Source organism: Drosophila serrata, unplaced genomic scaffold (assembly GCF_035046125.1).
Source record: "Drosophila serrata isolate PLE 108 unplaced genomic scaffold, ASM3504612v1 contig_359, whole genome shotgun sequence".
NCBI lineage: Eukaryota > Metazoa > Arthropoda > Insecta > Diptera > Drosophilidae > Drosophila > Drosophila serrata.
Genome location: NW_028257257.1, coordinates 737154 through 753114, shown reverse-complemented (window position 1 = coordinate 753114; position 15961 = coordinate 737154). Strand labels below are relative to the sequence as shown.

Genomic DNA, 15961 nt, shown 5'->3' with positions numbered 1-15961 from the left:
ACAGTTTTTTATTCACAATTTTTTTTCTCCGCTCTCTCTTTTTTTTGTTTATTAACATCGATCGATGAGTGATTCCCGTTTATTTGCATTGATTACCCATGTACACACACTTTTGACCGCCACTGTTATCGACACTCGTCTGCTGGCGATGTTGAAACTTTTAATTGAGTGCCCCAAACCCAGAGCCTGAACAATTAATAAAATATTTCCCATTGTTCTTGTTCAAATTAATCAGAGTATTAATAAAGCAACAACAAAAAAAGGAGATATATGTTTCTGCCAAAGTAACAACGGAATATAAAATATTTTATTTCTGTGAGGGAGGTTTATATTTATATTTGTTCAATTCATTTAAAGGGTTCTTCGTAATTAGCATTTATAGTTAACAGAACTGGGAATTGTAAAATTGGGAATAAATATATTAAACTAATCAAAAATAATAATAATAATCCTGATATAGGTTTTGTTATTTAACGAGAAAAGTTCTTAATATAATTTTAAAACTGTTAATATAATGAAATACTAATATAAATAAACTTGTAACTTGCTAGAATATTTATTAACTGTAGAAATGTTATTTTAAAAGTACATTTTCCACTTATTAGGTAGGCTTTTCGCTGTATACATCTCAGATGCAGCTTCCAGCTATGATTCGCCTCTAATTATATTTCCAATTTCCCTTCCTGATGCCCTATTACTTACCCCCAAGTGCGTTCTCATTTCTTATGGCTTGAAAGGAAGCTCTCGAGCTTAGGAAATAACTACTTACTTGCCAACAAAATTCAGCGACATCCACTTGGACACCACCCTCGCCGCGTCTTAGCCCTATTTATGATGCTTAGCCTGCAGCATACTTTTCAAGCTTAATGGTTTAAATATTTACTCGTAATTAAAATTCAGCTTTATGCACATCACATCAAGTGCATAATCACAGACCAAACCAGACCGGGCAAGGCCATTGAGACAGTTTTTTTTGCATTTCTCTGGAGAGAGAGTGAGGAGAGAGAGAAAGCTGGCAACGCCCAATGCGGCTGACACAGCAGCCAGGAGCAGATGCCCAAGGAGCAGGCGGATGCTGGAGGGAGTAAGGAGTACCAGGACCAGGACCAGGACCAAGACCTGAAGCCATGGCTGACATTAGCCGGGGTGGAGGCGGAGTAAGCAACTGAAGATTATGTCGCCCCCAAAGTAAATGAAACTTATGCACAAATTACACAAGTCAGTTGACTGGCATCTACACAAGGTGCACTGGTCATAAAAAGTATGTTTTAAGAACAGAATAAGAATTATATAGAAATATTTAAATAGTAAGATTTACCCTGAGAATTTATAGAATATTTTCAGGCCAAGAGAAAGATCTAAATTAGAGAGTTAGAAGGAGTTTCTACTACCCATGATAGTTATTATTTATTCAGTGTCTTTTACAAGCTCTTTACTTAATCCCTACTTGAATTATTATATTAGTATTCTTTTTTCATTATTTATTTGTTATTAATTACAATTTTCCCCCAGTGCATTTGCCCCCCTTGTGCACCTTCAGGCGACTTAGCGTCATCGCTGGTCTCCGCTCATAATTAAAACCAGCGCTGAATGAAATCGCATAAAATGAATTAAACATTTTAAGGCTATTTAGGGGCGTAGGTAGGTGTAAGTGGGCGGGGGCTTGGGCATGGCTCTTGGGACAATTGCAGCGTTAAATGAAATATTAATGGCATGGATGTCGGCAAGGAGCGGCAATGGCAACGGCAACAGCAACGTTCTTTGGCTCTAATAAAGCGATGCTCCCAGGATGAAAAGAGGGGTGTTTGCCTGTTTTGTAGAGTAGGGGAGGCTTTTAATGATATATTTTTTCTCTGCAACTTCTACCGCTGTTGTTGTGCACACACACACACACACACTGGCAGGCTTTTTCAAGTGCATCATTATTTGTTGCAAAAAAAAAAAAAAAAGGAAAAAGAGGAGGCTGTGCAAATTCAATGCACTGCATTTTTAATCCCAACGCAAGGTTTTTCTCTTCTTTTCAATGCCTCAACTCAAGTGCATGCCACACCCCCAAACGCCCCCTTTTTCATATGCAAACATTTATGATGACGCTGGAAAATGGGGGGTCGGCCAGGGGCGTGGTTGTGGCACAAAGGTAGCTTTTGTTTCCACAGTGCACTGTGGACCGCATGGCATGTGTGTGTTGTTGTCGAGTGCAGGCCGCATAATGGGATGTCTGATGAAGCTCTTAGTCGGCATAATTACTTTTTTTTTTGTACATTTTTACCCGCTTTCCTTGGAGTCAGCAAAGCAGAGGATACGCCACGGTGTGGGAGTCCTGCGAGCGATGATCAATATCTGGCGGTGCCAAAAAGGAGTAGGTCAAAAATGGCCACAAGAAAATTCGGAAACTGAGCTTGTAGTTGAAAGGTTTTAATTCAAGGATTAAGAAAAATGTATAACTATTTCTTCCTTTACTTTTACTTGCCAGTTTCCTTGAGAAATCTCGCTAATAAGAAACCTTCGGTCTTCGATTTAAAATTCAGAGCCAAGGATGTGAGCCGCAGGAGGTAAGCGACCACTTGAGTGCCAATTAAAAATGTGTAAATAATTTCTACAACAATTACGTAGACCAGACAAAAGGCCTCGTTCGAATATGAATTAAGAAAAGGGGAATACCTGTAGCCAGGACCTCTCTCTCTCTCTCTCTTTCCGAATTTATGGCAACTGCATTAGCATAGCTAGGGGTTAAGGCATCGCTTGTCGAGTGCCAAAGAAGCCTGAAAAGGAGGTCCTTTCTTCTTCGCTCGACGGCGAATCATAAACATAAATCGTGGGAAAGGACGACCGACAGCGGCAATATTCAAATTAGATGGAATGTCACTTCGCAGGACCCAGTCCCGGCCGAAGGATAATGCGGCATTAGAAACGAAGGCAACAGTTTTGTCAACGCGAAAAAGGGTGAAAGGATGAATGCCGCATAATGAATGAATGGGAGATCGGTCGCTATTCCGATATTATGTGATTGTGTTCTCACAATGTGTGGCGATCATCTGTGTTTTATGTGTAATGTTTTTGCTGCTTCCGTGTTTGGGCCTTGGATTTGTGAAGGATGCTGCTGCCCTACTTCCCATCCCTATTTCCTATTTCCACCGATTTTAATTGAATTCCTACCTGAATTCACCCGAAACTTGTCCAGCTGCCTGCCAGAATTGGTCCGAAGAAAAAGGGTTTATAATTTATTCGTTCTGCTGGGATATTCATATGCGAAATGGCTCAAATATTTTCATAAAAAATACCACTATATTTCGTAAAGAATGAAGACCGGTCTAACCGGTTTTGTGAACATAAATATATCCTTTTTATATATTTTTTAGGGTTTTGTAATAAAGGAACCTTATATCAATTTTAAGTTAAGGTTTAAAGGATGGAAGATTATTGGGAAAGATATGGCCTTATTCTTAAAGTTTTTATTGCATTATTATGAGTCTGCTTCTTAAGCTGCGAATATAATTAATAAACTCGATTAATTTAAATGTTATCTATATAATTGTCACGCATTTTAGAGAGGTTAAAACAAATTATCATCAACCAGTTCAGTTTTAGATATATATTTGTTTGCAGTACGTTTTATATTGGACAAAGTTCATTTTAAAGCAACTTACTACAAATTAATTTAATACATTTTTAAATAGATAAAAGCATTTATTCCAAGAGAAATATAAATGAACGTAATTCTGTATTTGAAATATTTTTAAAATAGATGTATCAAAATTATAAACTATGAATTTATTTTAAACAACTTCCTTAACAAACCATAGTTTCTAATATAATAATAATCTCATAAATTTCTGTCAAATATTTTCCCTTATAAAAATCATTATCCTCTGTAAACTTTTTCCGTCTGAAACCAGCAGCTGACTTGGGTGAAATTCTCCATTTTTGTGGCAACTTAATTTACGCTGAAATCCATTTGACTTTATCTGACATTCCAATCAAGTCGTCTAAAAATTTATAACAAAACAAAAAAAACATTATAATAGAACATAAAAAAACGGGAAACTTGCCAGCAGTCACGTCGTACAACTTTTGCTACAAATTTTTTCCAGGATCCGTTTATTCACATTTTTTCTCCAGATTTTTTTTCGATGATGATTTTTTTGTATTCTGGTCTTCGGCGAGGCGTTGATGAGGACGGAACTCCCCCTGGGCTGTGCCTACGACGATGATGATCGTGGGGTGGCACTCGGCTAATGGGAATTGGTCCACCCCTCGGCTTTTCTCGTACCTTCTCTCGAAATAATTCAATTGTTCGTGCCGCACAGAAAGCGACGCGGAAAAATTAAAATAGTGTGGCAGAGTGAACGGAACACAACACCAAACAGAATAAAAAACAAAATAAAAAAAAAAAACAAAAACCCAAAAAAAAAACAAGAGAAAATGCCGAAAAAAAAGGTGAACAAAATATCCCTGACAACAATATTGCTGCGTACTTACGGTCCATGGTCTATATAGGTGAATATATATATATTTCCTCCCCTCTACCCATCCCCCTGCCTTACGCACATAATTTCCGGTGAGTTTTTATTAAAATTTGTTTCCAGATTTCGTTATTTTTTTTCTTCTCTTTGGAATCACATGCTGACATATTCTCTTTCAACAATAAAGGACCCAGAAGCAAAGGAAACAAAAAAATAACAGACAAAAAATGTAATTTTATAGTCAAACTGTAACAATTTTTTGCATCCTGTCCGTATGGGATGCTGGGAATGAAATGAAATGAAATTAAAATAAAAAAGCGCTCACTTTATGCTCTATAAATTTTAATGTAAATGGATTTTCCTCTGTTGTTGGCGTGTTTGTTTCGCTTACGCTTGTTAGCCTAAAAGCGCATTTGCCACTGACAAGCTGTCTTCTCCATTTAGTGTTATAAATTTTGACTCAAAGCAGCCAGAAAAAAAATCGGGTTTTAATTCAGGAATCTGTAGAGGGGAATACCAAATCGGGTGAAGCGAATTTGGAGCAATTAAGGATCTTTTACTGAAATATAAGTGACTTAAAATTCAGGAAAACTTGAGAACTTAGGAAAACTATTGTTATATTTAGCTCTAAACAAAGAAATATTTAAATGGCTTATACTAAAATATAGCTTTAATATATCTATTAGGTTTAAAGTTCATAAGTAACATATTTTTATAGTTTACTTTAATTTAAATGTTTTTTCCTTTTAATATAAACGTCTTTAAATTTAGCCTTGAATATATTATAAATATTATTAAAAATATAAATTTTATAGTAAAATACCAAAATTATTGGCCATTGATTTTAATATTTTTATTCATGTAATAGGTTCTGTTCCTTTTAACCAAGATTTTGCTGTATAATATAATTTCTTTTCTTTAAAAAATATTGTTTTGTTGTATAACATAATAATAATGTTTTTTATTTATTTAATTCCACTTATGTTTTGTAGGTTTATTAAATTTCTTATTTCTACACACATCTAATTTATAGCATTTTCCGACCATCTTTAGCTTTCTAGCCACAAATTAGCACACCTCATTTATCTCTCTTCCTCCCAATTCTCCTGATTAATAACCTCCACAAAAAAAAAAACATTAACTATCCACCAATTATAGAGACATTTTCCATAAGATTTCCTCTGTAAAAACAACTTCATTAGAATCCATCAAAAAAACAACTTTCCACTAACTTAAAACCACATTAATTTGCCAGGCAATGTTAGAACATCAATCAAGTGGCGTGGAGAGAGCAAAAAAATGAACCAGAAAATAGCAACAGGATAACAGATAAACCAGCCATATCTATTTCCCTCCCTCTTCACAGATTTCCACGTTCTGTATTCTCTTCTCTTTTTTTTTGCGGAAATTTATTGACAAACAAATGGGATTTTGACGGAACCGCCTGGAAGTCAATAAAGCAGAGTCACGAAATTTTCAAGTGCTTGAGCAAATTTCACAATAAACAAAAGTGGACGAGACAAAAAAGTGTAAGCCTATTATCCTTTTCTGCTGCCACAAAAAAAAAAAATGTGAGGGGTTGCACCCCAGCAGGATCTCACCCCTCGCTCGAAAGTCAGTACTGAGGGTTCAGGGTTCGCAGGACTCCGAGCTCCGATTGATCACTTTGTTGCCTTTGGCTTTCTGCGTTCTGTTTCTGATCGATTGTGCGGTTGTCATTGATTGGAATATCGATTGTTGATACTCTCATTAGGAGGGAAAGTAACATACCCTAGGGGCTGGGTTTGCCCCTGCGGCCTTCTCAATTTGCTGCTCATAATTGCATTGTCTGTGTGGGGCGGAGGCCAAGTAATTATTTTAATACTTTAATTTGCCACCTGAGTTCATTGGCGCCTCCCCGGGGGTTTTTTGTTCTCTTCCTGGGCCACGCCCACCTTTGCAACTGACCCCTTTGTGTGACCCCAAACTCCGGCCCCGTGACTCCCCAGGCGCGGATGCCAAATGAAAATGCCGCAGACGCTGGCCAAACCAACCAGAAGAAGTTCGTTTTCAGCCAAAAAGCTCAGCGGGGAAAAGCCGGCTAAAATAGAAATAAATGTACAGTCACCAAAGAGGCATACACTTGGCGAAAAGTACCCTACAAATGGGATTGAAATAAATTAAAGTGAACCAGAAATATGTATTAAGAAATAAAATAATATGTATTTTTTATCATTAATTTTTTGATAAATGTAATAGTTAATTTTATACATTTCCATGGTATTCTTAATTATAGTTAAAAGCTTGTAACGCTGTGAAGGAATCGTTTCTGACCCTATAAATAAATATATATAAATATTCTTCATCAGCATCAATAGCCGACTCAATCCAGCTATCACAGACAACAAAAAAATTGTTTTTAATTTTTGCAAAATTTTATATTTTATACATCATTAAAATTATTGAAAATCGTGAAAACTTTTACATTTTAAACTGAGTATGCAGATTTGTTAACCTGGTGAAAACAAGCAAAGCAACGCTTTCCGAATTGAAATTAATCAATTTTTGGCCAAATTGTGAGTTTTTTAAACTTCAATTGGTTAAAAAAATATCAAATAAAATAATATATAAATATCAATGAAAAAATCCAAATTCGTGCGTGTTTCTGACGGCATAAAATGTCCAAAATGTTGACGATAGCAAAAAGTCATATATATTTTGAATCGCCATTAAAATCCTAGTTAATGAGTACCAAAAACATGAGAACAAAAATTTTGACAAATTTTAGCCAATTTTTTTAAATTATAAATTCGTAAAAATGTTCAAAAATAGGCAAACATTTTACATTTTAGACTGAGTATGAAGATTTGTTAACCCGATCAAAACTAGCATGGGAACGCTTTCCAAATTAAAATTAATGCTTTTTCGGCGTAGTTATGAGATTTTTAAACTATGATATGTTGAAGAAATCCCAAAGTAAACTGATTATGATCGATTCTTGATACAATCGTATAATTCAAGTGCAAACTGCGGAGGTATAAAAACTCCGTATTCCCGAAGTTATTTACCTTTTGTCTTATATAATATTTAAGTTCCACTTAATAATCAAATATTTTATAAAAAACGTAAAGCTTCACATATTCAACTTATTTTTCCTAGAAATGTTTCCCAATTTCTCCAGCGCATTTTTCACTGTGGCAAGTCCTGGCTCAACTGTACTCCCACCGTCACCATCAATTTTGACTTGTAGCTCATCCGCGAGTCCTTGTGGCTGGACTTCCTTTCAGGGATTTCATTAAAAAATGCCTCAGCTTTTCCATTTGCCATTGCCACATTTGCAAAACCGCAGAAAGACAGGGAAAAACGAAGAGAAGCTGATAAAAAGGCGTTAGCGAGGAGGAAGGAAGCTAAATGAAAATGCCTTAAAGCTGAAAGCTGAATTCCATTCGACTTTGGTTTTGGCTATGACTTTGGCTCACTAATATTTCTTCATTAAGCCGCATATTTGAGGGCATTTCAGGCCGACGCCTGGGCCAGAATATTTTCCAGTTAATAAAATTATTTGAAGCCCGCTGAGCCTCCAACTCCTAAAATTTCTTCGGCCTTCGCCGCTGGCCAATTCAGTCTGGTTAGAAAACTATTATTTTTCACACAAAGTACAATATAAACTTGCCGCGGGTGTCCTTATTAAATTCGTAGCTTTTCTTTTTTGGGAGGAGGAGAGATGAAAAACTGAAAAGCTGGTAGGGATCCTCGCCACGCTCTTGTAATTCCTTCAAGGGAAATCTTTTCAATTACAATTCGTGCAGATGGCTGCGTTTCCTTGGCGTTTCCCTTTCTACATATACCTCGGGTTTCCCTTTGGCTTGCCCTCTGCCTTTGTCGCCCCTCTACTCGTTGTTTTCCCTACTACTACTTTTCCTTCATTTTCCCCGGTTATTTTCCGTTGCTGCTGCTGCTGCTGATGCTGATGCTGCTGCTGCCAGGCGTAAAAAGCAAACCAGCGGCAGACAGTGGCAATTTCTTTTCATTTCGCGTGTCTCCTGTTGACAAACTGCTGTGTCCCTGCCTCTGGGAAATCCTCGAGTGGCGCTGCGACATTATAAGGATGCTTACGGCCCCAGATATCCCACCTGCCCACCTGCCCACCTGCTCACCCTTCACTTCAAAAGGTGAGCGGAGGCCGCCTTGCAGTTAATTAGTGTGTGGTGCGCACTCTAATTGCATGTGACAGATGCTGATGCCGCCAGCTCCTCCGCTGCACTTGCTCTGTTCTGTTCTGGATGAAAGCCTCCTTTTCTGGGTTGGGAGGAAAATCCGAAGGGGAGGGATCTGTAGGCAGAGACAGGTGCAGGCAACAGGGGAGTGCTCTTTACGACTTCATAAACCAAGACGATCTCCCTGATGGCCATAATTCGATTGCAAATTGCTAGCAGTGCCAGGCGCTTGGCTATTTTGTAGTTAAATATGTACAAAATATGTGTTAACGAAAGCATATTAATTTAATTTATAAAGTATTTAAAGTAAACATAATATTTGGGGAAGGCTTTCTGTTATTATTTGTATATAATATATACATTAATATAGATATTCTTCAAGCAACTTTAGATTTTAGCTACATTTTCCATACCCTTACCTGCACAGGTGGCCTCTCTTGGCCGGTGGTCAGTGGTTCCATAGTCTCTTCAGAGTGGCTTGGGCGGTGCAAGGTGGAAAGTTAGTTATGCCGGTGGCTACAAATTGGAAAACCATTTTAGCGCTAATGAAGATCCCACCCATTGCTTGTAGCGCCATCGCAAATAAATAAAACTTTTATGGCTTTGGCCAAAAGGCAGCAAAAGGATTGCAAATCAGGGCGAAGGCAAAGATGTGTGAGGTCCTTGGTTCAGAGAAGACGCCGACGAAATACTCTACTATCGATCATCAAGATTATGTATTTGCTAATCGGTTTATTAATATTGTCCAAGAAAAGTAAATGATAAATGGTTAAAAGTTAAAACCATTAAAACTTGACTTTATTAATCCACTATTATATTTTTTTGTAAATAACCTATGCCTTAATTTATTCCCTTTGTGATCTCCTATCAAATCATAATTCAGAGTATTATTTCCCTATGTTTTTAATAAAGCAAAGATCTAATTATATTAATATATATTATATATATTTATATAATAATGTAACCATGCCTCTTATAGAACCTAAACTCCCTCATTTAAAAGACTGCCCCTCCGTGGGGCAATAAAAATTAGTTTATCGTTGACACTGATTGAGCAGATTCCCTAATGGAAGCGGTGCCACCGCCTTAAATCCACTTCTACGATCTGAAGCCCCTTCCAATTCGAATGGTAACGCCCTCGGTTTGTCGCTTATCGATTGCTGGGATACGCCTCCTCTTTTACTCGTTTTATTTTTCGATCAAGAAGAGAAATATTTCCATTATGATTTGTGCATTCATTAACATTTTACGAACATTTCGAATGGCTGAATGCGAATGCGAATGCGAATGCGAATGAGCTTTAGCTTGAGACCGAGCTAGTCGATTTTGTCATGTTTGCTGACAAATTACAACTGAATTTTATTTACACGCCAAACCGCAGAGCTCGGACATAATCCGCTTAAAAGCATTGGAGAGCCTTTGCCATAAATTCCAGTGCATTGTTCCATGTCACTAAATCATATCAACAGCGACAATTTATGCCAGCCCACACGGCCCAGAGTCGGAGTCAGAAACAGATACAGATACAGATGCAGATACAGATACCGATTCAGGTTCAGACTCTGATCGCCTGGGTGGACCAATTAAAATCCAAGAATTGTTAATGCGCGACATTAAAATTCATTATTATTACATTCGTTTATTACTTGCGATCGGCTGCTCACATGCCAGCAATTGTTGCCGCCTTTGCCGCTCTTGGCCCAAAGCGGCCTGGTCTTTAGTCTATGCAAATGCCGGGCGAAAAGCGCTTTGAGCCATTTAGGCAGCTAAGCCACACTAGCAAAAGGCCAAAAGGCGGCGAGCAGAGGTGGTGTCTTTAAAGGGATTACACAAATAGATTCGAATTTTTATAAAATTTATTATATTGAAATGAATGCTAGCAAAGCAAAGTTATATACAAGTTTACAAGTTTAAAATATAGCTTATCTACTATCATTATTTAATTTTATTATGAATGGTTTAATAAGTAATTTCTTCTAATTGTCTAAAATCCCCTCTTAAGTCTCCTTCCCTGTCCAATTGTGCACCTGAGGCACCTGAATATATATGGAGAGAACGTCGCACGCCTGCTATTTATGGACAACTCCTACCGTCTGTCAAACGCGTCAAAGACCAGCCCCAGTCGCTTGTAATTAATTGACAATAATTTCAGTTATTTCTTGTATCGGTTGTATGGTGATTTTCTACATATATGAATGCTATATCCAGCTCAAGTCGTCGTCTACCTTCGTTTAGTGTCATTAAGACTGAAAAATGCTTTAGCAAGCTGCTCATTTTTTTTGTAAAAACCAATCAGAGCATAGGGAAAAGGTGTGCAACATGAAATATTATTAATTATTTATAAAGCATTTAATTCGACATAATGCTAAGATATGTAGTTGTGGTACAAATTTTGGTATAAGTGAAAAAATCATTAGAAACTCAGAAGGAATATATAAGAGAGGTTTAAATTAATAATATACATTTAATTATTACCAGATATATCAACACCTATTAGTAAGGAATATTATACTTTATATATCTTTTAAACTGATTAACTATGCTTTTAAAAGTGCTATTTGGCATTCTTTTCTTGTACCCTGCACTAAACCAAGAGACAACTGGTTATAATTTATGAACGGTCAGTCTCGTGGCAGCTTTTTCTGCAATTGTTACCATGCTTATTGAGTTGTTAACAAAAGTTGTTTGCGATTGCCGGTCGGCCAGCTGTCCGCAGTTTAGTGTTTGCCCATCTAACATCGAAGCGAAGCTCCGAAGCGATAGTCTGTGAAAACCCCAGAAGGGCAGGCAGGAAGATCGATCGGATCCACCCCGTTAGGTCGAGTGACGAGATGACCCCAGGAACCGTTCAGATTCCGAGATGGTGATATGGACAAGGAGATAGCGACAGCTGCTCTTTATTTAGCGGGACAGAGGAGGGTTTTTTCTTTTTTTCTGAGGAGAGCGAGGACCTCACAGTTCGGTGAACAGTTAAAAGCTGCCCAACCCTTTAAATGCACTTGAAAAAAGTAGTAGAGATAAGGTTTACTATACTGAAAGTATATTAGGTGTTTACAAGGAAAGCAGAATTTAGTTAGTGGAAGAAAATATTATTTGAAAAATAGAATAAAGTACAGATTATCCTCATTCGTTATTAACAAATTAAACATTTTGTAAGAAAATAAAAGATAACTCTTGGTCTTAATGGTTATAACATATATAATCAGTATCTAACCATTTCTAATATCAATATAGAAAAACTTAAGAACTCTCTTTCTCGTTCTATAAACTCTATTTATTAATCTTTTTGGTAAATATTTTCCGAGTGTATTTACCTCATCAATCCCTACCCTCCGCCAAAGTCCAAGCTGGACCAAAAGCAGCCGAAAAATTCGTTGGGAAACATTTTTAATATGCACGCACGACGACCCGTGGCTCGCCGCTGCTACCCTTGATCCTTTCTCCTCGCCGGCAGTTCATTTCGAGATGCTCCTGGATTTCTGGATTCCTCTGAATATTCCTGGATGGTCCGGCTAGACAGCTGCCCCGCCCCTGGACCTCCTGTCCCCTTCGTCCTGTAATTACACGGGGCATTTGCTTGGCCTTTGTTTCGCACTGCGTTCTGTTTTTTTTTTTTTAGATTTATTTTCCGCTCCTCGACGCTGCCCTGTTTGCATATCCTGGCATCCCGTTGAAGGATAAAGCCGCGCGCTTAAATAAGCAATTACGGTGTGCCAGCGACCAGCATCCTGTCAAAGTCCTGCCCAGCGTCCTGCCAGCCCGAAAAAGGGTTGAGCCACTCGACCAACCAAAGGACAAAGCGCGCACTCACAAAAAAAAAGGGTTCGCCGAAAAGGGGAAGCAAAAATCGGGCAAAAAACACACACAGAGAGACTGCCGCTGCCTCGTCCGGCTGTCGGTTCCGATTTAAATCTTTGGCCATGACATGTGGCCACCAGACAAGGTCCACTCTGCACTCTCCAACCCGTTGAAGGAGCGACCAAAAAATCAATAAAAGCCGGCTTTAAAAACGGTCAGGCCAAGTTCAAGTTCAACACTTGATAATTAATTTTCCAGGACACCAAAGTGCGTGCCGGACTCATTAGCATAGCCCCCAGCTCCCCCAGCTCCTTGTCCGGCAAAAAAAGGGTCGTTGCCGACGGGTCATTGTGCTTTTAATTAGAAAACATTCCAAGGACGCGGGTCGCGGGACGCGGGGTGGCTGAAACTCATTAAGATTTCCGCATAACCCTTTTTTTTCCGACCGGCTTTTCTGACCCAGTTTTCCTCGGCTGACCTTCTTGTCCGGGGATTGTAATTAAGCAATTAGCTAGAAAACACCCTCGCCTCTCGCCTCGCTCGTCCTTTATTTGTGGTCGGTTGGTAACTGACCCACGGCAAGGTGAAGTGCCTTGGGCCAGGTGTGTTGACCCCTCATCAGTGGCTGCCGTTTTCATCCGCATCCCCCTGCAGCCGAGTATCTGTGTATCCGAGTATCTGTGTATCTGCGCGCACTTCCCGTCATTCGTTTTGGAAATCGCGACATCGTGATTGCATTTGGCATATGCACATGTGCACCTCGTTCCGCCGCTTCTCCGAGGGTCACGCAGCTGGCCAACAACAGACTGTCAGGCTGGCCAACAACACTGCATTTGGTCAATGGCCACTGTCCACTGACCAGTTTCAGTCGGCGGCCGATTCCCCCTTTCGCGGCATTGACACATTTTTATTCGATTTTTCGCGCAATGTTCCCACGCTTTACTGACCCAACGCAATATGGAGTTGGCTAACGTGAATGGAGTTGCAGTTGTTTTATATTTTATACTATATAGGATCAGGTCAAAGTAATTGCCAACAAGTTAGGACGAAATATATTTGAGAATAAAACTGTGACTAAGATTTTTCATAGAGGATCTACTTGGTCTCAAGCTTGGTCACTTATTTAAGTGTTTAGTTATTATTATCATATACATATCTCTGATACTTATTTCATAATCCTCTTCTTTTCTTTATTCATGTATTTGAAATAGGAAACATTTAGCTAATTTGTAAAATTAGTAAAAGGATCAAACTGTGACTGAGATTTTTCATAGATGATCTACATGGTCTTAAGCTTGGTTATTTATTTAAGTGCTTAGTTATTATGATATAGTACATATATCTCTGATACTTATTTTATAATCCTCTTAATTGTGTTCTTTTCTTTATTCAAGTACTTGAAATAGGAAACAATTTGCAAATTTGTAAAATTAGTAAAAAAAATGTTATTTGTTAAAAAAGTTCACGCCAGGTTTCTCCTTTAAAAGGCTTTTTAGGTGTCTTAGGAATAACTTGTTTTGAAAAGGTACCTTTAGATATTATTTCTAGTTGACCTTATTTATTATTTACTGCAAAGAGTAATTTGACTAACCCCCTTGCCTGACCTCTGTTAATTTGTATTTTTGCTAATTTCAAAAACAGGTTCCTTTTTAGTCACTTTCCACCTTTCTTGGTTGATTGATAGGCCCTTCGTCTTAGGCACATCTGCTTGATCTTGATCTATCGTTCGTCTCGTTTTGCTTGATGGCATCTCGGAATCTTGAGTTATAGTCGCCGGGCTCCTTTCGATCTGCTGTCGAAGGACGAAGCCATAAATTAGATCGCTTCAGCGATAATCGTTGCAAAAGTTCTGGCTTATAGGAATTCGATGCTTAACAGAGCAGCTTTAAGGACGAAACAAAGGCTAATGAGGCGTGGGGCAGGGCTCAAAGGAAACCAGGAGTGGTGCAAAGGCAGAAACAGGTTTTATTATTTTATATTATTTGTATTATTTTTTTTTTTTGTAACTTTTATAAAGTATATCTTATTTTTAAGCAGGGCTCCTTTATTTTTCCCTTATTTTGCTTTTTTGTAAAGGCACCCGCATGGCTGTTTACCGTTGTATTATGCTTTCTGCCTGCCGCTTGCCTGATTTTTTGAGAGCTCCTCCCGCACTGGCGGCCATGGCAAAGGTCAGGGGGCTGGCGGCCCCAAGGGGGTTGAGGTCATTGGGAGCGGGAACAGGCAGGGGCAGGTGCAGGTGGGCGGGCATAGCAACAATTGCCGCCGCACGCTGCTGAGGCAGGCTTTTGTGCCGCCTTTGGTCGGTTGCCAACCGCAAATATGTTCCCGTTCGGATGTTTTATTTTTTGCATTCTGCATTCTGGATGCTGGATGCTGGATGTTGGTTGTGGATGTTGGATTTGCCGCCACTGCAAAGTCAACTAATTGAATGTGCTAAACTTACCCATACAAACTCAGATATGGCGCTTTATGGCGATTATAAGCGCTTATTTCTGGATGCCTTGCCAGGACCTCGCTAGTACACTGATTTTCTGATGCACAGGAAATAATTTGGTTGTGTTTTCTAGATGGGGAAATAATTATTAAACATATTTTGGTATATTAAACATATTTAGGTTGGCCAAGCAAATCTAAAAAGTAACAAATATAAATCGCAAATAAAATAGCAAATACATTTATTTAAAACCCAGCGATAATTATTAACTAAATATAAGATAATTGTTCCCAAAGATAATTGTAAAAAGTACTCTCTGTTTAAAATATTAATTGAAATAAAATATACATCTTAAATACATAAATATCCATTATTTCAAGCAATAGTTAATTGGTTTCTGATATACATTTAGAAAGATTTTTTGATAATTAAAGATTGCCACAGAAATTGTTGAAGATTTAAAATCAATTTAAAAGACACAAATATTGCATGTATTTCTGTTAAAGAATTTTAACCTTAAATTAACATTTCTATATAGTTTTTACTCCTAAATTGGATAGAATTTTATAAAATCAAGTTCAGAATTTTCCGCTTTTCTTACTGTATATGGGGAAACCCTCCCATCACTATTAATATAATGATGATGATGATGATGATGACGCCGACGATGATGATGATGATGACGATTTCTCCATTTGCCGCTGCATCTGTATGGGTAATTACTGTGCTCTGTACTAGTATTAGTGTGAGTGAGGGACGTCGACGTCTGCTGGATGTCCGTGGAAATGGGGTGGATTCTGCTCGCCGTTTTTTTCTATATACACTGTGTTTTAGCATTTTTTTTTTATTGTGCCTTCCCCCGTTAGACCCTCTCTCTCGCTTTAACGACAGCCAGCTCACCCTGTCCGCAGTTTTTTTTCTACCCACTTCTTCTCTTTTTTTTGCATTTTACTTGCGTCGGAAACCGCCATTTTTTATGCGCGCTAACTACGCCGCCCTCTCTATGCCTTTCCCTGTCCCTCGCCGGCCACCCCTCTTTCTCTCTTTCTCTCTGTCGCACCCTCGCA

At 38.3% G+C, this 15961-nt stretch overlaps 1 pseudogene; it reads right to left on the bottom strand.

Annotated features, from left to right (window-relative positions):
* Window positions 1-12046: 12046 nt before the first annotated feature.
* LOC147642777 (uncharacterized) lies at window positions 12047-12581 on the bottom strand (annotated as a pseudogene).
* Between the last annotated feature and the right edge of the window lie 3380 nt (window positions 12582-15961).